This window comes from Zootermopsis nevadensis, unplaced genomic scaffold, assembly GCF_977971745.1.
Source record: "Zootermopsis nevadensis isolate Lab colony 2312 unplaced genomic scaffold, Znev_1.0 Znev_ptg000010l, whole genome shotgun sequence".
NCBI lineage: Eukaryota > Metazoa > Arthropoda > Insecta > Blattodea > Termopsidae > Zootermopsis > Zootermopsis nevadensis.
Genome location: NW_028259142.1, coordinates 2049024 through 2074910, shown reverse-complemented (window position 1 = coordinate 2074910; position 25887 = coordinate 2049024). Strand labels below are relative to the sequence as shown.

At 40.4% G+C, this 25887-nt stretch overlaps 1 protein-coding gene across 5 annotated transcripts in view; it reads right to left on the bottom strand.

Annotated features, from left to right (window-relative positions):
- Nucleotides 1-25887, bottom strand: part of gem (transcription factor CP2 like gemini) — an 83456-nt gene that overhangs the window by 57045 nt on the left and 524 nt on the right. For 2 of the 5 annotated variants that reach the window (XM_087346200.1, XM_087346205.1), the window contains exon 2: nucleotides 25735-25822. The gene's annotated coding sequence lies outside the window, so the exon portion shown is untranslated. Of the gene's footprint in view, nucleotides 1-2103; nucleotides 2201-21848; nucleotides 22038-23970; nucleotides 24322-25734; nucleotides 25823-25887 lie in introns of those variants that run through there. The other 3 variants (XM_087346203.1, XM_087346201.1, XM_087346204.1) reach the window with 3 other exon arrangements.

Genomic DNA, 25887 nt, shown 5'->3' with positions numbered 1-25887 from the left:
GTGGATTAACACACTGAACTGATCCAAGTAATCTGCAGGCCACCAGGCATTTCCTGCCCAAGGCGTCTTGTTTCCTGGTACAGCGACTATGACAAACCACAAGTCATTAAGCTATTATATACCAAACTGCTACTAGAACCAGTTTCTTTGACTCGATTAGTTAGTTCAATATCTCAAAGACCGTGAAAGAGAGAACACACGTTTAAATGAGCATTCTGTTGTGTGTACAAAGCACTTGGAACGTAGGCCAGAAACTGACGGTCCCAGGCCGGAAACACGATGGAATCGCGGGTTTAAATCCGTATCATCATGTTAATTTATAACGTGTTACGATGCAAGAGTCACCGAAGGGAACTTTCAGCATCCTCGCGAGACCAACCATACGTTGTCGTTTGGTCTCATAATTAAATCTTCAAATCAACGGAATTAACCCGCTTAAGAAGTAACAAGCAATGCACGATGTTTAATAAATGTGGCAAAACTGTATTAGCTGCGACACGAAGGACTGTACAAGACACACAGTTCAATGCCGAACTAGGGATCAAATTTAGTTAGCGCCATGTTGAAAAATTAACAGTGAGGGGCCCGCGGTACCCACTTCTCGGGGGCCTAAGGCAGCAAAAAAAAAAAAAGTCTCAGCCCCTAATAGGAACAGAACCTCGGCCATTCAACCTGCAGGTAGCCACGTTAATGACGAAGGAATACCGCCCGATTCTTTTCTCAAGCGTCGGTCTCGAATTTCAATGAATCATTTGGAAATCCGCATGGACGGAGTCAGGAAACACTAAAAAAAATGTAGGACACGTCAAACTAATGGTCATTACGAACACGAAGCGGTGTCTAAATCGTGAACCGACACGCAGAAGATAGGGCGCTAACGAATATTTGAGCAGGGCTGTACCACTTAAAAGAAAAACCTACCGGTCGCATTGTATACCGACGGTTCCTACCCTTAGGTCGTATTAAGTATTTTTCTTGGAATGTACGAACGCAGGCATCCGGCCTGCAACACAGTAAGAACTTGGCCCATTCTCTGCACACAGTCTCGTATCCAACGCGATAGAAAGTTTCCCCTCACAAGAAAGGTCACAATTTCTCAAGAAATAGCCTCTAAAAGTCTGATTAACATAGAATCAAATTAACTGCATATTTTCCAATGTTATGTACGTTATCACGTGTCGAGTGAAATAAACTAAGAAGATATCCGTCTTCTGGGTTATTGCGCTGTGTAGTCTGGTCGATGTTTACCAACGTTTCAGAGGTCATACTGCCTCCATCATCAGGGCGATGATGATGACGGAGGCATGATGACGGAGGCAGTATGACCTCTGAAACGTTGGTTAACATCGACCAGACTACACAGCGCAATAACCCAGAAGACAGAAATCTTCATCGCCCTGATGACGGAGGCAGTATGACCTCTGAAACGTTGTTAAACATCTACCAGACTACACAGCGCAACAACCCAGAAGACGGAAATCTTCATACTCTGATGACGGAGGCAGTATGACCTCTGAAACGTTGGCTAACATCGACCAGACTACACAGCGCAACAACCCAGAAGACAGAAATCTTCATACTCTGATGACGGAGGCAGTATGACCTCCGAAACGTTGGTTAACATCGACCAGACTACACAGCGCAACAACCCAGAAGACAGAAATCTTCATACTCATCGCCCTGATGACGGAGGCAGTATGACCTCTGAAACGTTGGCTAACATCAACCAGAGTACACAGCGCAACAACCCAGAAGACAGAAATCTTCATACTCTGATGACGGAGGCAGTATGACCTCCGAAACGTTGGTTAACATCGACCAGACTACACAGCGCAACAACCCAGAAGACGGATATCTTCATACTCATCGCCCTGATGACGGAGGCAGTATGACCTCCGAAACGTTGGTTAGCATCTACCAGACTACACAGCGCAACAACCCAGAAGACGGATATCTTCATACTCACCGCTGTGATAACCTCAAGTCTTACATAAACTAAGAACTTAAACGAAATATTAATAAACACTTCTCATTCTGGGCAACGGAAGAACGCTCTCGCTGGCCACGGCCTGTAGAAACTGAAACAGATTACAAAATACTCACTGTGTCTTGCCATTGAAATCGCTGTCATTTGGTAATTGGAACTGGTCGGCCTTACAGCGTTGGGTACGCGTTCTGGGAGAGTACTAACTATGAACCAAGATGGCATGACAATGAGCAGAATGTAGATGGGTTTAGTTCTGTTGTGATAATACGGTGGACAAACACACACAACCCGTGTCATTAATAACATACATTAACGTCTCAGTACAGGCTGACCCGTAAATAACAGTACTAAACGTCGATGACGTAATATAATATTTTGTTCCCGAGTGCCAAACGACAGGGAAGACCCACAACTTCACGTCCCGAGGCTACAGAAAGTGTACCTTCAGTGATAATTAATTCTGAGCTATCGGTAGGAGATTTCACTGTAAGATAATCGTTCATGTTCGCTACCCCGGAGGAAAGCTTTGACCTTGGCAGTGCGGATGTCCGACAGCAATGCATTTCTGGCTAGAAACCGACGTATTCTAACAAAGAAAACATTTTGCCATCGTCTGGTGGAGTTTCGTGTTCAAGTTAATTCATCTTAAATTTCTATCGTTTCCCCGTTTTATATTTGTTTATAAAAAAAAAGGTGATAGTGGAACCACGGTTCCGGAGGATTTGACGTAAATACGTCTATACGGAAAGGAAGTTTATATATTGGCTTTATTCTAAATATTTCCTTTGTTTTTTATTTGTTTAATTAATTATTCTTGTCCGTCTATTCACAATTTATAATTTAAAATTAAGATAATTAAAATATCATGTGATGTTCCTTATCGAAACATTCGATTTTACATTTAGAACATCTTTATTTATTTATTATTATTATTATTTGTTGATAAACAGATGACGTTTCCTAGGTAACATAACAATGAAGTTACAATTTTTCGTAACATTTTTGCCGAATGACACTGACCCTAAAATATAGACGTATTTACGTCAAAAACTGAAGACTTTACAAATGACCAGGAGTCAAAAGACCATTCGCAGCTAAGCTAGGGAGATCATAAATCATGTGAATCACCAACGCAAACAAGAAGCAATGGAGAAGGGTCTCATTTTGCCTGTTTACCATGCAGATGAAAGAAGGGCGAACCACTGTGGAGTCAGTTGCAAACACAGAGTTAAAGCCTTATTATACATTTGACAAGGTCCACCCGATCTGCCAAGGACTACGCTTCTGGAGACGACAGTCCACAAAGAAGCGGATGTTTGAATGGATGCATATGGCGAGAGTGACAACAAAAATGCCATAAATTTACCGTTTTTAAGTTTTGGTTTATTTAACGGCGGAATTGTTAGGTCAGAAAACACAGCGTGCTGACTGATGATTACAACGAATTGGAAAGGACGCGGTAGGAAGGCGTCGGCTGTGTGGAGGGACTGAATAAAACAACGAAAAATCAGACGGTATAGGAGGCCTCAGTGACAGTCGGTGGTCCAAGCACAACTTGAAAACTTTATAAATTAAAATTAAGTACAGGCTAATAAATACGTAGCCCACACCACATGCGGTTTTGATGAGAGACGGAAATAGAATCATTTATCTTCATTACGTCAGCTAAATTGATGGACCGACGTGGATAAGAATCAGAATTGCCGTAAAGTAGTTTCCGTACGAAATTTCATCTCAATTCAACTAATTCTATGCGAGCCGATAGCCAAACGCACAAAATAACACGCAAATTAGTTTAAAACGCGTATGCGGTCCACTGTAACAAACATACGACGTCACAAAATTTATAATTACTCCAAACGTACGTAATGAATGAGTGATGACGTCATTTCTTTCCGGGACTCCTGCCGATCTTGAAAAGAAGCCAGTTGGTTCTACACCACCCACACAACGAGTACCTGCCGTCTTATTCTTACGTAACGCCCCAGCACGCAGACCATTAGCGTTCCTCGACAAAGCCGTCGAAACATTTCTCCTTCCGCGTGCACATTCAGTATTCTTCTCGGGCCCAAATACGTTCTTGCTTGAAAGAGTTATTCTCCTTTGAGTTAAGAGAACACGTTTGACACACACAAAATAACATCTAAACTTATTTTATGTAATCCGATCGTAATGCTTTGAAACCAGGCGGAATGGTCAAATGTTTTTAAACTGAACAGTAACAAAAACATTCTCAATTTGTTTTGCCGCAAATTTAATCAACCAACACACTCAATAATTTAAGAAGCAAGCATACGTCTTTACAAAATTAATCGAAAAACGACGGGTCGTTAAGTCAGAATCAACCACTTGATTTTTACAATCACATATTCATCATCAAACGCCACGGTGCTCTAGCGGTTAGAACGCTGGGATCTCGGGTTCGATTCCCGGCGGTGCCCGAATTTATAACTTGTGTTGGGCAAGGCCGTGGTCTAGGCAACACGGAGTTTTCCTCCGGGGCTTCCCCGGTTTCTCCGTGGCATTCACACACAGAAGAAGGCAATGGCAAACCACTTCTGGATCATCTGCCAAGAACGTATATGAACAGGTCCCAGTCCGAGAAAAGGATGGAAGAATCCTGTTCATATGGACCTGTCGTCAGACAGAACACTAAATAAATGTAAATAAAATTACTTCTGTTACAAATAACACAGAAAATTACGACCATAAAAGCCGCTTTACAGATTCTGTCTGTCTGTCCGTCGCTCCTCTTTCAATTTCTTTGGCTGCTTTGATGGGTCATTCGACGTTATATGAACCGTTGAGTTTGTTCCAAGCGCACAGCGTTGACGAGGAAGTAACACGACGACAATATTATCCGGAGAACAGACGACGGACGCCGAGCACAGTTTCGTCGGCCACGGCACGATCCCGAAGAAACGTCCACCAGATGAAGACTGAGGGCAACAAAACTGCAGAATGCATAACCAATTCAGCTCACCATGCACCCCTGACACGGAAACATCTCGGAGTGACAAGGCTGTGGTCCGCAGGACGGATGTGGCTTTCAAGTTATTTTTCAGTCTAATTTACGATCTAAGAAAAAGCAACCTAGCGTTGTCACATCCGTGGCTGTGTGTGTGTGTCAGTCCGTCTGACGGATTCTCATAAAACTCAGAACAGGCGTTCAGGTCAGTGGCAGCTAACAACTTTAGTAATTTTTAATTTCCAACCAGCAAGAACACAAACGTAGCAAGAGTGCAAACTTCTGAAGTGGGAGAGACACGAGTCCCACTTAAAACAGCGTCTGAAACTCGGTCGGCTAAAAGACCCCAAAGGCATTCTTTTCGTAAACACTCCATGGATAGATTCATTCATGGGAAAGCCAATAGTCTCTCGATTTCTTTTTATGAAGCCGTAGGGTCCATTACCAGCCACTGGACCCTATATTCAACCCCCATTTACCAAAACGCACCCTTATTCCCCGTTCCGTGACATAATCTTTACGAAGTTTCATCTCTCCCATGCGTGTTAAATACCCAGCCCACCTCATCTACGCCTGTGAAATTCTTCTGATTCGACCAGAGAAGCCTCCATTCCCTCCAGTGTCCCTTGGCGATGAAGCCACACGACGAGAGAGACAGTTTCGCGTCCCACAGGTCCTGAGACGCAAAATTAAGAGACACCAAACTCAGCGAAGCGGATAATTAACGCTGAATATAACTGATGGATCAATTTCGAGGGTGGGGGGAGGGGTGTCTGTAAAAAAATATAAACGTCTTCGCCAAGTTTTCAGTAACAAGCAGTTCTGCTCGTTGGAGTGATGCGTTTCAGATATAAACTCAGGCAGCTCATGGCAAGTACCCCACACCTGAACGTCCTAGGGCACGATTGTGAACAAAAGAATGGATGAGGCGAGGGCTTAGTAGTGAGTGACCTTCAGTGTTACCTCATAAGTTCGTAACCGGATTAAAAAACAAGTGTGATTAAGGGAATTTAATGAGCGCATTAAATAGAAGGCAATGTCAAAATATAAGGAAGATTACATCTTTATGAGAGAGAACCAACCACAAAACACGATCATTACGTAAGTCCGGGGAAATTTCATCTCTTACGGTTTCAGAGCCAAACCTCATGATCACTCGTTAAATCGCTGTAAATTCTATCTCGTGTATCAAATTGCATAAATAAGGCGTCAATGATTCAACCAGTTCATAAGTAGTCTAGACCAGTGGTATTCAACCTGGGGTACGTTTACCCCCGGGGGTACACGAAGACATCTTAGGGTGTACGTGAAATTTAAAAAAAAAATATATATATATATTACATTTTATGATAAACACTGAATAATCAGTAATGTAATTTAATTTATTTATTTTAGATGTAGATTATATATTATGTATAACTTGAATTATACACCAACAACTTTGGGGGTACAAAGTTGAAGAGAAATTATATCTGGGGGTACGCAAAGACATCTTAGGGGGTACGTGAAATTTAAAAAAAATATATATTATTTTATGATAAACACTGAATAATCAGTAATGTAATTTATTTAATTTATTTTAGATGTAGATTATATACTATGTATAACTTGAATTATACACCAACAAATTTGGGGGTACGAAGTTGGAAGAGAATTTATATCTGGGGGTACGAGAACAAAAAAGGTTGAATACCACTGATTTATGCAATTATGAAAAGGTTTGGCAATAACACCGACTACATGTCCTTACATCTCAACGAATACGATTTGCGGTTTTAACGACGATGAAAATGAAGATAGCTGACTTCTGGGTTGTTGCGCCGTGTAGTCTGTTAGGAGTTTACCGATGTTTCAGAGGTCCTTGCTGCCTCCACCATCAGGACGATACTTTTGAAACTTGGTTAACTTCTACCAGACTACACGGCGGAACAACCCAGAAGTCTGCCTTATTTTAAAACGTAAGTATTTCACAATTTACGAACATCGATATTCTCGCCAAGACCTCTCGCCAGCGGCAATCGGAAATAGACGCAATGTTCTAAACACTAGGGCATTATAGCCCAGACTTGCCTCACACAACACATGTTTAATATGCAACGCTTACTGCAAAATTCTATTTTAAAACATTTTTTTCTCGACACAGTTGGCACGGTTAACCTTTTGGGACACTTGGAAGCAATCGCATCGCGAGTATCGTTGGATGTACAATCGATCTAGCCGCCATGAATGTCAGAATCCAGCTTTGACGCGCATAGAAAATTTCTCCACAATCTTTAAATTAGGTCTAATGTAAAATCATTCTCTATTTTAATTTGAACAAAACAGAAAGTTTTAAAATGCACAAATAGTACAATTCTGACGTGTTTATCGCAATTTGTACTATGGTAATGTTGACAGTGACGTTTAGAACCTACAACCTTTGTATGTGTGGGGCGTCATGACGTCATCAAGGATTCCCCCCTCCACGCGCTTGTGCTGCTGGTTGGGGGATTGTGTGGTAAGCAGAAAAACATATACGTTTTCCTGTGCAGAGCGGTATTGCGGTCACATTTTAACTAAAATAGTAAAAAATGTCGGTATATATCAGTAATTAATAAAAAAAGTCCCCAATACAAAATTTCGTTAATATTCGTTCAGACCTTCTCGAGTTATTACATGTCAACGGGCAGACATGGCGAAGTAAACAGACGAATCTTTTTGTCACTGAAGAAAGTAGCTTTATAATATGATTGAAGCTTAATTATATTTTTTTATAATTAAAAATGGGAATATAATGAGCTACTCTGAGTTTCACACAACGATTTGTGACTGGCCACGAAACAACAGTCCCATAAACTGACGTCAATATTCAACCTTCCCCACCGCAATTAACTGGAATTTCACCTTTTACTCTGTGGTGATTTATCGACCCGAATTGGAAACACGTACCAAAATACTCTTCGGTAAAATAAACAGGAAAGGGTGTGAATAATGGAAGCTTAAGTGACAGGAGATACGGCCTTCCTTTAACAAAGCGTTTAGAAACGCACGGGCGCGATCCGAGAACAATTAACACGTGTGAAGTGGAACAAACACTGATTTTATTAAGACCTGAAACAGAACGAAAATGGTTTAAAGACAAGAAAGGTAGTTCACTAAACGAACGCTTCCCGCACAAGCGTTGGACTGCCTGTGCATTTTCGTTGAAGTCGATTACAATAAAATTAGTTAAATAATTAAATACGTAACGTAAACTAAAAGAGAGTAGTGGTGTTGGTGGACGATACAGTGTAACAAGCAAAATTATAAAACCAGAAATACAGCTTGCAGTCCGTTACACATAATCGAAAGAAGTCCGACAGATGGCAGTGCATGTGTACCTATTACAGTCCACTAACGTCGGTGACGTAATGGCACGTGCCATACAGTGTACATTATGGCGTTTCTTCTTTGTAACGGCGAAATCATAAATGAAAGAACGTAGATGAAGAACGAAAAGGCGTACTCTGAAAAAAAACAAAAACACGTTCCATATGCGTCCTTCTCAACGTTGCCAACTCGCTAGCCTTGAATTTCATTTACTGTTAAAAAAAAACATTTTTCCCATCTAGATATGTGGCAACTCTGGAAAGTCAAATTAAGTAGAAAGTGTACTCAAAATTCTGTAGATTACTGATGGAACACAATATACGACGTTCTGACATTGATCGGCGTGTAGAACCCGTTGTAGCAAAGCTATTCATAGCCAGAAATAATTTCCCTTTCAATTCTGTATACAACTCACTGGAATTACTCAGTTATTTCACATAAAGAAGTATGTTACTTTCGATATAAATCGATTTCCCAAGTCTTCTTCGCCTATTGTTGAAACGAACTCAACAGCTAATGCACTTAAACCCTGGAGTGACTAAACAAGACATTATTAACGGAACACAATTAGGGTTTTGACAGTAAGTAACATTGTTGCGGACCTATTCAGACCCAGACCCACCATCGCGCTTTGATACTTATCTGCCACATCGTAAAATGCTTTAAATAGAATTTGGTCTTTATAAGCTCAATATTTAATCACCTACAAATACTTCTACTGCACTGAAGCATGTTTATTTATTTGTGGTTTGTTTAATGACGCTGTAAATACAACAGATTATACACGGTACAACGACGGGACAATTGGTGAATAATGAATTGGAAAGGATGTGGAAGGAACCGGACGTTGCCTAATTTACGGTATTATCCAGGAATTTGCCCGCAGTCTAAGGTTAAAAAAAAAAGGTCAGAATATTTGTGTACGAACTGGGATTGTTAACTACAAGTTCAGTAGCATCCAAGTTCTGCACATAAATTAATAAACATAAAATCAATTGTTGCATACACCGTTACAACAGCAACACTCAACTACATGTTTTAATGCCAGATAATTATCACCATAAAGCCACAAATATAACAATTACATTTCTATACAACTTAAAACATTAAATTAATTTTAATTTTCTAAAAACTTTTACCACAGCTAAATGTCTTACAACAAAGTGATCGTCCTTCAAAAATGGGAGCACAACACACAATCCTTTCAAGCCTCGCGAGAACTATCACAATCTAAAGCCACTGAACACGATAAACATTCTTGGCCACTGCTACTGATATTACGGCCACGGTGGTCTAGCGGTTAGAACGCTGGCCTTGTAATCCTGGGGGTCTCGGGTTCGATTCCCGGCGGTGCCCGAATTTATAACTTGTGTTGGGCAAGGCCGTGGTCTAGGCAACACGGAGTTTTCCTCCGTGGCATCCCAACAATTACTCCATTCACACACAGAAGAAGGCAATGGCAAACCACTTCTGGATCATCTGTCAAGAACGTATATGAACAGGTCCCAGTCCGAGAAAAGGATGGAAGGATCCTGTTCATATGGACCTGTCGTCAGACAGAACACTAAATAAAATGGAGAAGTGCTGCGTTTTCTTTGCGGTACGGACCGAATTCTTAAACATTACACAGACTGGCTCCCGACTTCAAAGGTAAATCAATCGAAATGTATATCTTATGGGGGCTGACGTAACAATAAAAATTCATGACGAAATTTTCAAATTTCTTCGTACTAAAGAACCGATGCTCAGAACACGGAAGTCTCGAACTTTCTGGGAAAAAAAAAGTTCCCACAATTCCACTGATCTGGCAACAACAATTTATGCTCATCCACATTCTTAAACACACTGTCTGACGTAAGAGAACTAAAGACAAGTAATTGGCATTAATTATGTCCGTAACCATAAACAGATGAGCCTCGTCAACCCAACATGGAGTGTGGGTTCAATGTTGCCAAACCTAACTTCAGATTCAAACTAGACCGTTTGAAAACGAGACAAGATTGGTTACAATTATAATCGTTCCTCCCCAGTATAAAATTCTGTTGCAGCGGAAATCATTTTTTTTTTTAAAAATAACTTATACGTCTGTTGTTAAACTCCTAGACTTCTGAAACATATCAATGTTAATAAAATTTTCTTTTAAACACCAGTTCAAATGCTCAAGCTGTGACGTAATTATCTGATATCGAACAAGAATATCTGGACTCGGATTTCGTACAGAAGTTCCCGTAGAGAGAGAAAAGAATTGTCAGTGGAACCACGGTTCCGGAGAACTTGACGTAAATACGTCTATACGGAAAGGAAGTTTGTATATTGGCTCTATTCTAAATATTTCCTTTATACATGCTTTACAATTGAGTAAAGTTTGATTAAGACTTTGCTTATTCAACTTGAATTACTTACGCTTAAGATGGGTCTGTGGTAGCTGAATGTAATGTAAGGTAAGTAGAATTTGACGTAAATACGTCTATACGGAAAGGAAGTTTGTATATTGGCTCTATTCTAAATATTTCCTTTATACATGCTTTACAATTGAGTAAAGTTTGATTAAGACTTTGCTTATTCAACTTGAATTACTTACGCTTAAGATGGGTCTGTGGTAGCTGAATGTAATGTAAGGTAAGTAGAATTTGACGTAAATACGTCTATACGGAAAGGAAGTTTGTATATTGGCTCTATTCTAAATATTTCCTTTATACATGCTTTACAATTGAGTAAAGTTTGATTAAGACTTTGCTTATTCAACTTGAATTACTTACGCTTAAGATGGGTCTGTGGTAGCTGAATGTAATGTAAGGTAAGTAGAATTTGACGTAAATACGTCTATACGGAAAGGAAGTTTGTATATTGGCTCTATTCTAAATATTTCCTTTATACATGCTTTACAATTGAGTAAAGTTTGATTAAGACTTTGCTTATTCAACTTGAATTAGTTACGCTTAAGATGGGTCTGTGGTAGATGAATGTAATGTAAGGTAATGTAATGTTTTATAGGTAACAACAATGCCGAGTAAACAATTGATGTTTGCTAGGTAACATAACAATGCAGTTACACTTTTTCGTTACACATTTTTGCCGAATGACACTGACCCTAAAATATAGACGTATTTACGTCAAAAAACGCCGATCACAACGGTCAATGCCATGGACGGGAACTTCAGGAACACACTCTCTACGGGAAGTTCAATGTCTCTGACCGAGCTTTCCTACACTTGAGACAGGTAAGGAAATCTACACGTCATAACTCGGCAGTGCTGAACTTTTTTCGGTCCAGTATGAACCACACTGTACATACGAGGCTTGCTTCGTATACTAGTGGTCTCGGGTTCAAACCTCGACTTTGCGACATGTCTTTTACATCGAACAAAGCAACAAAGACAATACTTTGTCGTGTTTCTGAAAAAAAGAAAATCTTCTCCCCATCTCTATAACAGACCTGTAGACGTGTTGGTGTTGCCACTTTGTATTCAAGGGGCAGTGAATGTGTCAATGGCGTATTCTGGTGGCTACCTAAGCTTCGGAGGAATTTACTGCCTCCATCTTCAGGGCGATATCTTCCGTACCAGAGTCCACGCGGCATGACAACCCAGAAGGCCACCACTGACTGTAAAATGAGGCTTCTCTCCATGCTACAACGTAGTTTCATAAACACTGAAACGATTATTTTAAAAAGCTCATTAGTTTCAAACAACCTCTCGACGTGTTGCCAACGTTATCAAACCTCGTTGTGAAGTGTACTATACGATCTCGCTGCCATTACAGTATCAAGACAATCTTGAACAGCGCATGCCCAAGTTATCCGGGAATGTATTTTGAACATTTTCACAATCCTTCTCCAAAATTCCCGCAAATACTTCATAGTGATGGTTGAGACCTTTCAACGTATGAAGTTTGACTTTCGTGCCCAGCGCTCCCTGAGGACTCGGGCATCCATAAAAGACACGCCTTACCCTGCTGTGCACCAATGCCATGGCGCACATGGGGCACGGCTCCCTGGTCACATACACATCATATCCTGTACAGACGTAAGGACCCGTCTTCGGCTCTCGAGAGGCAGAACCGTCCTTCGACCGCACTACATCGACGCCACTGCTGTCAGTATCTCTGCACCCGAACCAAACATCGCTTGAGGTTTGCTTGTTGCCAGCTTCGGAGCTGGAACGTCGAGTCTCCTTCTGTGTCAATGGCTCAGAATCCACGTATGATTTACGTATCTCTTTTATAAAAGATTCTCCAGTTTCCAAAAACCACTGTCTGTCTCCCACCTTCCAGGCCCCCCCGCCCTGAGAATGCGCCACCAGATCAACGACTACCATAACGGCATGCTTTAAATGGTATTTAACCCTGTCATCATACCCTACGGCGATAACCAGTTTCTTTGCCGGATCGACAACCAGGGCTCCGACCCCAGCACCACCAGCTTCAAAACTACACCGTGCAGCTTCCAAACACTTCTTCATATACTTTTGCTGCTCTAATTTTTCGGTTACGTCAAACAATTTGTCACTCAAAACCTTCTCTAAATATTTGTTTTCATGAAAGTTACAAGGCCACAATTTCACGGTTTCCTGATAATGGCGTCGTGTCTTCGGAGCCACGGCTGGCACTCGCATTCGTCTAGGTTCACAACTGAGGCCCGCGGTGTCCAATCCGCGGTCTTCCAGCTTCTGAATGCACGTTTGGGGTTTATCTTCTTCATCAGAAGCCAAATTAAGAATCACCTCAGACTTCGAAACCCTCTTCAGATGCTGAAGAGATGGTATGGGACACACAGCGTTAAGCTCCTGGATGAGTCTAGACGTGTGTCTAGGATCTGCTACTCGATCTACGTAGACATCAAGGAGCGGTATTTTGTCGGCAATTACGTCATCGTCCAGTACAGGTCGTAAGTGCCAGTTCTCCAATGGTTCCTTGTCGTCACTTCCGGTTGTGTCAATCTGAGATGACGACGACGAGTAGAAATCTACCTTTCTTCGTTTGCAATGCATAGTTCTGTGATATGCTTTACATGGAATTGCTCTTATTAAATTCTGGAAACAGAAAATGTGAGCAAAAACATTACAAAAATTGGCCGGATAGGTTTTCTCTACGTTTTGACAACCGTCAATGCCATCTGAGAAGCTAATCGGATTTTGTAATTAAGTCTTCTCGAGCAATTAGCCGTGTAGGACCGACGTTATTATCCAACGCTCTGAAGACAATCTTTCTCTCCATCACCAGGAGTGAGAACATCACACGGTCGGTCGCCCGAGAAGACTTTACAGCATTCATTCAGTCGCCGAGAAAGCTTCATATTTTACATAATCGGATTTTCTTACACAGAACTGCTATCTGAGACTGCGTGGTTCAAGGGAGAGAAGATTGTGACGCATTCAAGACGTGGTTTGGGTTCGCGTCAATAATTTCCAAGGAACGCGACGAGGCGTCGGCGGGCCTGTTCCGAAACGAAGTAAAACCCAAATGGTTCGACAAGTCCCGAAGCGATCCACATTACGCCGAACGCAAGCCAAAAGTGCACCCACTAAAACACACCACAGAGAAGCAAGGATGTTTTTACAGACATTTCCTTCAGCACTGCCTGAATCAACACAGCATCAACAAACGGATACTAAAATCACTCGCTCTAGAATTAGGTCTCTCAAGTCTCAAATTCGTCTTTCTCGAAAAAAACGTATGGTGAATCTGAAGACCAAAACAGATATTTCAACAACCGTCATACCGTATCACGCGCGGTGGCATGTTGATGTTTCCAATTTCGCTAAAAAAAAAATTCCCGAATTAAAACTGCGAATTTTCAAGTATCAATCATCACACAGAAGTTCAAGGTTCCACGCCTTGAACAGCGCTTATGGCTCGGCTGTCATCTCGTAAGTACTGACGAAATTACGCCAAAAATGTGAAGATGAGAGAATCGTTCAATTACAGAATAAAATCATGATGCCCGTACTTTAACCAGGATGAAGGCGAAATGAGTGACTCGAGTGCGTAGTGGAACAGTGATCCTTCAGATGTCTAAGAGCAAATATTTTCGCAGTCACTCAAAAGCGAACTTTGGAAGTGACCGTACACGGGGAAAAGGTCAGTAGCCTATCGCCGTGTGTTAGCCCGTCCTACGACTGAGGCCATACAACCTGGAATACGCAAAAAGAATCCAATGCAGATACGAACAGATATTTGGGAATCACAACAACAAATCCAAATTCCATTCACGAGGATATTAAGAAAAGATTAAATTCTGAGAATGTTTGCTACCAATCCGTTCAGAATTATATTTCCTCCTCTCCTGCCTTCGAGATATAAAAATGTAACTATAATATCTCCCGGTTCGTTTCGAAACCTGGTCATTCACATTAAGTGTGGAAGACAGATTGAAGGTATTGAGAGCAAAGTACTGAGTAACTTAACAGATAAACAAATTCAAACATCGACCTGCTAACAGCGGGTTATTCTCGCTGTCACAATGTCTGTGAAAACACATGCATGACAGATCTGGCGACCAGTAGTCTATTTATTGAGCGATCTGTCACACTTATTTCGTCCAGATGTCAGGCAGATTAGAAGGGCCATGTCATGAACGCAATTACAAACACAAATACAACAACAACAACAACAAAAGGGCATTAGTATCGCATAGCAATCGACCTGCGAGAACTTCTGAACTTCATACTTTCAAGGTAGACAATTTAGCAGTGAACACGACCGTCTTCTAGAGCGCTGCGCCCCGTACTCTGGTCGAAGTTGCCTGGATGACGTGGGCAAACTTAGAAATATACTCGGCGCAACATCCCAGAAGACAGCCATCTAATAATAGCATTCGCAAACACGATGTCCCCTGCCTTAATCCGACTTCCATCAAGTTCAACTCCATCTTCAGACGCAAAAGTCTCCAGAAACTGAAATCCAGTTGCATAACCACCAGGCGTTGAGAATATTACACCAAATTCCACACTACGTAGCCACGGCGATATAAAATTTTCAGGCCTGAATTAAATTAACAAAAAGTTAGAGCAAAGTTTACTTGATTTTGGTCTGACTTCTTTGATGTGGTGTGGCACTGTCGACTTTAAACCCATAATAAATTAATCAGATCGTCACGGTCATACAGACACGTCTGGTGTTCTCGACGGACAGAGAACAAGGTTAAGTCAGCGAACGAGCTGACGCAAAGATAAAACGAGACAGATATAACGCGGTTACCACGCGCATCGTTTTCTGCAAAGATCCGATTTCTTGAAGACGTCAGTCTTCTGGGGTGTTTGCGCCGTGTCGTCTGGCAGAAGTTTACAGACGTTTCAGAGGTCCTTGCTGCCTCCATCATCGCCCTGATGATGGAGGCAGCAACCAAATTCGTTCGTCGCCCTCGGGTCTGACGAGCCTTGCCCTCGCTTTTAAAACAGCTGACACGACCCACGCAAAGGAAATATCAAGTTACAAAGTACGTACGACGAGTATGTGGGTTTGTAAACGGCGTCACGAAAGCCACTGTCATTTTCGTTAATAGGCGTGCCTTGTACGGGATATCAATTTGAAAGGGGGTCGGGGGTCCGCCAACATCACTAACCAAGAATTTGTGAAGCTCTGATCATGTAATAAGACAGGCTGACAAAGAAAGATTTCCAGGGATGCTTCCAGGCTTGGCAGCGGCGCTGGGATCGTTGTGTTCACTCCCAGGGGAACTACTTCGAGGGTGATGGATGAATTTAATACCTGAGATAAGTGTACGGGTTTTTATACGCGAAGTCTGGAAACTTTCCGATCGCACCTCGTACACGCAGAATTATCGTAAGGAAATCCTTCGAACGAGCACATGAAGTCCACAAGCGAATAAAGGACATTTCTGAATGACCTTTTTTTTTTGCAAAATGTGTTAGAATCACACATAAAAAGGACGTAATCTTCAGCTAGCAATTCTGTAGGGCAGGGGTTCTCACCCCTTTTTCGCTGGCGTACCAGTAATTCTAATTTAACACATTAAATGTACCACTAACCAAATTCATTCTGGGAAAACCTATTTATGTTAATATTATCTTTTGATTTCCTTACTTAGTACGCGTACCATACGCTGATAAACGATGCTTTAGGGTATAAAATAACGAGAACTCCACCATTCTCTTTCAACGTATTCCGTTCAGGGCATGACATTAAAAAAACATTACGCACAGTTTCCCAGAAAATATTTCCATGTTAGTCTTCGCAGTAAAGAAACGATCAAGACCACGCCATTTCAATATCACATCTTTTCAGAGAAGTTCTTACATGACCTAACAAATTAACACCGAGTTTGTGGATCCTTCAGCCAAACATCAAATTGTCTCTAATCAACTATACACACGGATTATTTTCCTTCTGTGCACACATTTTAACTTCATATTCCACATTCAAGGCGTTATAATGAACCAATTTGCTAATGCCCTTCAAAAATATACACAATTTAGCCATTACCTCTGACGAAATCAACGAATGCCTACGTTCTAGAAACCTCGACGTTAACACAGAAGCCCGACAACAATCTACAACCTCGCAGAGCTATTTATTATTCAGTGTTCTGTCTGAGGACAGGACCATATGAACAGGATCCTTCCATCCTTTTCTCGGACTGGGACCTGTTCATATACGTTCTTGGCAGATGATCCAGAAGTGGTTTGCCATTGCCTTCTTCTGTGTGTGAATGGAGTAATTGTTGGGATGCCACGGAGGAAAACTCCGTGTTGCCTAGACCACGGCCTTGCCCAACACAAGTTATAAATTCGGGCACTGCCGGGAATCGAACCCGAGACCCCCAGGATTACAAGGCCAGCGTTCTAACCGCTAGACCACCTCATCTTATTATTATTTAGTGTTCTGTCTGACGACAGGTCCATATGAACAGGATCCTTCCATCCTTTTCTCGGACTGGGACCTGTTCATATACGTTCTTGGCAGATGATCCAGAAGTGGTTTGCCATTGCCTTCTTCTGTGTGTGAATGCCACGGAGAAACCGGGGAAGCCCCCGGAGGAAAACTCCGTGTTGCCTAGACCACAGCCTTGCCCAACACAAGTTATAAATTCGGGTACCGCCGGGAATCGAAATAATGCCTACGATCGTGGGGGGGGGGCCCCTCGAACGAAACAATGCACAAGGTCACGACGCTCACAAATAACACATGTTATTTCAGACCTACCGATAAGTCGAAAGAACTGAGATAACAACTACCAGTAATGAATGAAAATATTAACTTACATCCACCATTACGCAGGGAATCTCGTTGGCAATATTCATCCATCTACAGTCTGCAACTCTTCACATTTTTAAAATTTGGTCTCGGAACATAATAATAACTCTTTGTGATCAGTATCCGTTGAACTTCTCCACACGCACAAAGTGTTATTTGTTAACGAGCAAACGTCTTATGCAAATACCTATTATAATTAGTAAACCATACACGATCGTAAATGGCCGACAGACTAAACCTATGTTAGACCCTTAACCCTTGGTTTGAAAACATTAAACCCTGTGATTTTATCCTTTGTACCCTTAACAATAATTAAACACTTCTCTCCCTAAACACCTATTTACGAACACAAAGATGATCTCAAATCCTTGAAGGTCTGTGTAGTAACACATAAAACAGGTTCTTAACACTTTTGATTATAATCCGCCAACACAAAAACGTGAACACACGACAAAAAAAATCCTTTTGTAAACTCTCAATACGATGTATAATAAAAGTTTTGGAAGTTTTCACATTAACGGCAACAAATTCTGTTCTCAGGCTTTGTAATCACAACTAATCCATCAAATGGCCTGAGCTACAATCCAAAAACAACACCAAACACCATTATTTATCATTACGCTGTTAATAGCAACTTAAAACGATCAATAAAATAAAAGTTCTCCATTATTTTATCCGCGTACGTGAAGATCCACTCTCAACACAAGATGGCATCAGTGCGAATATTAGCAACCGAATAAATTAAAAATGATAGTGGTGCAGTAAAGATACGTCCTCCACTTAAGACCACAGATACCAGCAAACAGAAACCGTCGCTTGTCAACATGTAAATATTTAGACGTGTATTTGGACGATCACGTCTTGTTAACACAATTCGTTCTCATCAATACACATTCCTTTACAAGACGCACATTTTGGTAACTTCGCCGAACACAAAGCCACGCAAACTTAAGAGGGACGCACTTTATTTTATTATAATAAACATAAAATTCTCATTCATAGACAGAAGTGAACGATCAGCTTCATGTTCCAGCATCTTTGCCTCAGATGAAATAATTCCGGTACTCAACGGAGACGAGAGTGGACCACTCGCGTTATGAATTGCTTTCCTGAGTCTTCGGCAGACTTACACGTGTTTCGTGGTTTTACTCAGTCCCTCACGTCGTATGATATTCGAATACCCTAGTACCTTAACCCATTGAAGCCGAAGTTCGTCTAAATAATATATAAGAATTCGGTCCGTACCGCGAAGAAAACACTACACTTCACCGTTTCAAAGATCAACTGGTTAACGCTGTTTAAGGAAATCATCGCTTATCTAAATAAAAACCAAGAATTCAGTTCGTACCGCGAAGAAAACACTACACTTAACCGTTACAAAGATCAACTGGTTAACGCTGTTTAAGGAAATCGTCGCTTATCTAAATAAAAACCAAGAATTCAGTTCGTACCGCGAAGAAAACACTACACTTCACCGTTACAAAGATCAACTTGTTATCGCTGTTTAAGGAAATAATCGCTTATCTAAATAGAAACCAAGAATTCAGTTCGTACCGCGAAGAAAACACTACACTTCACCGTTACAAAGATCAACTGGTTAACGCTGTTTAAGGAAATCGTCGCTTATCTAAATAAAAACCAAGAATTCAGTTCGTACCGCGAAGAAAACACTACACTTCACCGTTACAAAGATCAACTGGTTAACGCTGTTTAAGGAAATCGTCGCTTATCTAAATAAAAACCAAGAATTCAGTTCGTACCGCGAAGAAAACACTACACTTCACCGTTACAAAGATCAACTGGTTAACGCTGTTTAAGGAAATCGTCGCTTATCTAAATAAAAACCAAGAATTCAGTTCGTACCGCGAAGAAAACACTACACTTCACCGTTACAAAGATCAACTGGTTAACGCTGTTTAAGGAAATCGTCGCTTATCTAAATAAAAACCAAGAATTCAGTTCGTACCGCGAAGAAAACACTACACTTCACCGTTACAAAGATCAACTGGTTAACGCTGTTTAAGGAAATCGTCGCTTATCTAAATAAAAACCAAGAATTCAGTTCGTACCGCGAAGAAAACACTACACTTCACCGTTACAAAGATCAACTGGTTAACGCTGTTTAAGGAAATAATCGCTGTTTACAATGAGTATCATACGAAACCCATAAATACACAATGCAGAGTTAATGATTGTTAAATAATGCGGTATATATAGTTACCATTATGTTTTGAAGGGGGAAAAATAAGGTACTGAGTGGTACGTTTAAAGATTATGAAGAGTTAAACTTCATATCTTTTAATATCACACTTATTTCTTAATTCACGTCAATTACACTTCAGTAAAAAAAAAACCTTCAGATACCGCAATGAGTGACCTAATTTAAGGCGATGTCCCCGGTATCTGCCTCGAGGGACTGAAGAAAACCAAAGACCATTTAAAGCAATCACACGCTCCAGTCCAGAAAATAAGAGTGGAAAGGTGTAATTTATACCAGAGTAGCTTACACAATGTCCACGAGCTATCTTAACTGTTTTGTCGTCTTACGATAAAAACTGAAAAACACCGTGGAATTTATTGGTTTTTCACTGTAACGACAGTCAAAACAACAAGGAAACATGATTAAAATTCTAATTTTTGACTTCATGATTTAACACCTCATTCCTTTATCAGAAAATGATAGGATAACATATATATATAGTTTCAAACAGGAAACGTCGAATTTTGTTTACGTCGTTCGTCATCTTAAATTCACAAACATGAAATTTAAAATTCTGTGCAGTTTAACAGCGCGTAAACTGGGAGGAAAGTGAGAAACAGTATTTACGAAAGGGGTTTTATCTATCGGTGCCTGGACACAGAACAAATATACCCCGAACTATTCTTGACTTCCAACCCATTCGAACTCTGGCAAATGTTTATGAATGCGCGCGCAACTAACGACAGCTGCGCTTAGGAGGATTTTTTTTTCTGTTAACTTCTCAATTCGACTTGAGCTAAATGGACTTGGTCAACTAGGATCAAGCCAGCCTGAAAAATGGGCACACTATCCTAGGACGCAACCCGCATGTCTCCACGCCCACGTGTGTTATTATTATTATTATTATTATTATTTAGTGTTGTGTCTGACGACAGGTCCATATGAACAGGATCCTTCCATCCTTTTCTCGGACTGGGACCTGTTCATATACGTTCTTGGCAGATGATCCAGAAGTGGTTTGCCATTGCCTTCTTCTGTGTGTGAATGGAGTAATTGTTGGGATGCCACGGAGAAACCGGGGAAGCCCCCGGAGGAAATCTCCGTGTGGCCTAGACCACGGCCTTGCCCAACACAAGTTACAAATTCGGGCACAGCCGGGAATCGAACCCGAGACCCCAGGATTACAAGGCCAGCGTTCTAACCGCTAATTAAATTTCACCTGACTCCCGATTGTCCGGACTGGTTAGGAAATATCTTTCCAAGAAAAAAATTGTATAAAGCACCAACTTATTCAAAATCAAATTATCAACGCGACAACCCTGCACATGTCACGCGTAAGATTGATATTGAAGAAACGAAATCATTTGGAGAAGATTGGAGGATAATATTAAAATGAATCTTAAAGACTCAGAGTGCTTGGGTATGGACTATAATAATGTGGATCAGGGCATGGATCGATGGTGGACTCTTGTGAACAAGGCGATGAACATTTCGGTACCATACTTGAGCAATTATCACACTCTCAAGGAGGACTTTGCTTCATGACGTTAATCAGTCAGTTTAAATCTCAAGACGGAACACGTACTTCTGTTCCAACACAAAATAATTACACCAACTTCTGCCTCTGTACGTTTTACATAACTGTGACGTATGTCCGTATCTTGCTTACGCACAGTTAATGTTAATTATTTATGTTATACATGTCGGTATAAATGTCGGTAAGTGGAATGAATGACGGCATAAAACGGAATACCGAACAAACATAATGAATATGTTTACAAGATGTCGGTCCTTTATGTGGAAAGCGTAGCTAATGGAAACCTTGGAAATTAGTTCTGAAAAGAAGTGACTGGAGGCGGGGGGGTGGGGGGGGGGTCCTAGTTGCAGCATGGCTTGAAATCTCTGTTATTCCAGCGAGTGCAAAGACATGCTAATTCAACTTTTAGATCGGCAGACACTGTGTTACAGAATTTAAAAAAAAAATGTGAACACAACAATGCGACAGACATTTTTACACGCTCGAATAGCGACTAGTGTTAACAGGTGGACAGAGACACATCTCTGTATAGTCAATAAATAGTGTCATAATACAGTGAAACTTAAACAAAAGCAAGTTTGGAAACTATTCTCACCTTTACCAGATTAATTCTGTTGCTGTCTGGACTCTTTAACAAAATCCGAAACACGAATTCGTGTGGTTAAAACGTTAACAGCTGCTCACAGACGGCGTAGATCTGACAGTCCCACCGCGGACAGCGAACTCATTCTGATTGGCTACACCAATGAAACATCCCGTCACCTCGTGAACTCTTATCGCTCAGCTGAGGAAGAAACTCAATTTTATTTTCCTTATTTTTAGACACTTCTTAGCAGCCAATGGTTTATTTTACTTTGTTTGTTTCTTCAAGTTCGTCTTTCGCCTACTAACAATGAAGACATTACAAAACACGATAAAGTTATTATCCCTGTGTGTCATTTATCACCACGCCATGATGACACAGGCCTTTGGGAGAACGGAAGTATAGCTCCAAAGCATTCTTAACCTCGGCACTATATGCAGGTAAGCGGTCGACTCTGGCCGATTTCGAACCCGCAGAGAAGGTTCCGGTCCTGCCCGTGGTCTAATCACAAAATGGACTGAGCTATCCAGTCTCATCCGTACTGAATATGCATACAATAAACATAAAATACATTATTTATCCTCTGACAGTATTCACAGGGTTGTTTGTTTACACAGTCAGAGATGTTAGCGTATTAATTTCACACTAATCTGACTTAAGTGCACTGATAACTCATCTTTATTATTTTATAACAAAAAAAGACTAACAATTAAAACAGTTAACACGGCCATAAGAATTGTTCTGTAAGGCCAAAAATCAATAAACAGCGAACAATCACCAATCAACCAACACTGATAACGGCAGAGATGCTTAAGGATACACTGTCCGCCAATTTTGAACTAGCTGAAAGATATTTATTCATCTCGGTATAATATATTTCACGTCGATTCACTGCTTGGTCCTGCTTTTGGGTATAGTCACTACGTACAAGTGGGCTGTGTTGCCATAGTGACGTTTCAAAAGAACATATTACTTCCATCATCAGGGCAACACGTTCCTCTGTAATTTCGGGCAGGATCAGCATTTTAAAAGTTATAAAACGAAAAACAAAAATGTTCCTCTTAAAAAGAGAACCCCCAAGAATTTTTATTCCAAAAAATTAGTCGAATTGGTATCCAAAATAAAAGACAGAACTCGGTTTTGGTATGTGAAAGATTCCAACTCGTCCCTTCCCAAGTAGACGCTGGTATGTAAAGTGAGGGGAAGCTACCATCCACCCCGGTCTTTTAGAAGCAGCAGTCACTAAAAGAAATGATTTTACTCACCGAGTCAATGAACGATACGAAAGCAATCTGAACTTTTAAATCGATTCCGATGATGCAGCAACTCCTGCCTTACAGAACATATTAACAATTAACAGCAACCATCAATTAACAGTTTCAAGATTAGCCTATACAAACGCATTTGCAGAGTGAGCTGGGAAAAAAAGACTAGTCTGCGGACCTCAATTTGACCGCGTTTCTCATATTGCGCAACAGTGATCTACAGTTAAATGTTTTTTTTTAACTACGACAAATGACACATTACTCCTGTAAAGTGTGTCTACTGACACAAAGAACACCTAGCCTCGTTTGTAATTAGATGATATTAAGATTCGCGATGTAGCATCAAAAAGAAACGAATGGTACCTCAGTGATGCCGCGCCAAGACAGAAATGCCATCTTGTATACACAAACTCGGCCAAAGGTCACTATCACACCCAGTAGCTCAATCATTTGTTACAACATATAACACGGTTTGTGGGCGGAGTTACATATCTCATGACATTAAGCTCCGTACTTTGTAGATGATACTGTTTAACCTTGCCTTCATGCACACACTTTTATTAACATAACTCCACGCACATTACAATTAGTAATTATTTGTGAAATTAATAAGGCATTCACATTCTGTACATAACCAAATCGTTACATACTATTCCTAAATTACCCTCAATAATAATACCGAATCCTTAAAACAAATATGTTTATCTAATCGTGATTATACTTATATAATACTACTTTGAATGTTTTCACACTTGTACGAAGTCATGTGATGGTACGATCAAACTTGTTTTTCCTAAGTTATTTATTGGTTACAAAAATGATGAATGTGTAAGATAAATTAAAACACGATACGTTTCGGTCTGACTCACCTTCGGATACAATTGACAGAGAAGTGTTCTTTCGTAACAGACGCTGCTGGACACACACACAAACACTCTAAATGATCAACACAACGTGTAACGTAAGATCACAACTGTGTTTCTTATTATATCACCAGTCGACCCGAGATAAAATGCCTCCGAAGTTCATGTAAGCACTGCACCTCCGATCGCTTAGTTCCCGACACGGTGTCAAAAACTTATGCCGTCTTCATCAATTGGTGCAAATTGCGGAATAACGCCCCACATGTTTGCGTACAATTCACGGCCTTACACCAGGTCAACCAAGCGAGAAAGTAAACTAGGACCTACAAGAACGATACAACATGTCAGTTGTCAGAACTTGTGTAATGAAAGTCCAAATAATTCCCGCTAGGTGGAACCAGTATATGGAAAGTTTACAAAGAATCTTATTGGTGATACGATACTGACGACATCACAGAGACCAATCAAAATGGCAACAGGAAGATTACAGACAAGGCACGAACGTTCTGATTACTTATGCAGTTCTACTCCCTTCACTTTCATGACTGATGCCAATAAAGCGGAAATGATACATAAACAACGAAAGTGCTGTAGTCAAAATACAATGCCATAAAATTAAATAATTACAAGTCTGTCAAAATCAACAACGATATGCCCCTCACTAAGTCAACATTTCTAACTAAGCAACTAGTTCCAGGGAATGGAGAAAATGCATTAAAATATGACAAAACTTCTAAATTTGCCATTTTTACTTAAATTTTATGGCGTGTACAATCGCATATTTTTCCAACTTAATATTCCTTTATTTATGCATATTTGTTTGCACCTACGAAAAAGGATGTGACATAAGGAAGAATACAGCATAGCAAAAACCTTTATAATTTGCATTCTTCACCAAGTATTAATTGAGTTACAAAATCAGTAAGTTGGGCAGGGCATGTACCCCACATGGAAAAGATCAGAAATGCATAAAAACACAAATGAGACATGGGAACTGCTATTGCCTGCTCCATGGAGTTCATTATGTCTAATACTAAAATTTCAACAATATATTTACTTTACTATTCAGGATTTATTTGGCTTTTCTTTGGAAATTATGGTTAAGCTTGGTATTGGAATTTTAGGTTCAAAATGCACCTAAAACCCTTTTAAAATGTAAATGTGTAAAAACCCCTTTTTGAATAAAAGGAATGAATACGATGTCTTTACTTAAATCCGGATTATTTCTTAAACTTAGGCATTAGAAGAAACAAAACAAGCCATGAAAATGGAATACTAGGATAATGAGCTCAGTTTCATATTATTGCATCATATATCAAATTTAGAACAAATGAGATGGCATAAGAGGTTGTCAAATACACAATAATTTTAAGAAAGTATCACATAACTCATAAAACATAGAAGTCTGAAGAATATCTGACAAAAGGCAAAGTTTTCTTATACAATAAACGGACTGCAACAACACTAATAACAACTATTGTACACCAACATGTGTCCAAGCACACAAAACCCACGCCTCAGACCACACAGCCACTGTGAATTAATTAGATTATCCTACTTACAGCTACAGTTCTCAAACTGTGGTACTAGTATCCCTTGGGGTACTAGAGATGCTACCAGGGATACCATAAATTCTCATTCATACACATACTTACAGAATGAATTAAATGCAAGTATAGAGCAATAGTATAGTTCCAAAATTTCAATCCACATTTCAGCTGTTTATGCTTAACTACTGTTGTAAGACATAGCAGAACTTAACTTTCTTACCTCTCTTGCAAAAGGTGAACTGCCAAACCAATTTGCAGTGATGGTGGTATGTGGCTGTTCCAATGTCAAAACAATTTGGCAATAATCACTGTAAAAAAGTGAAACCAAAGTTATATAGTATGGTTTCTTTTTTTTTATACATTACTTCTATGA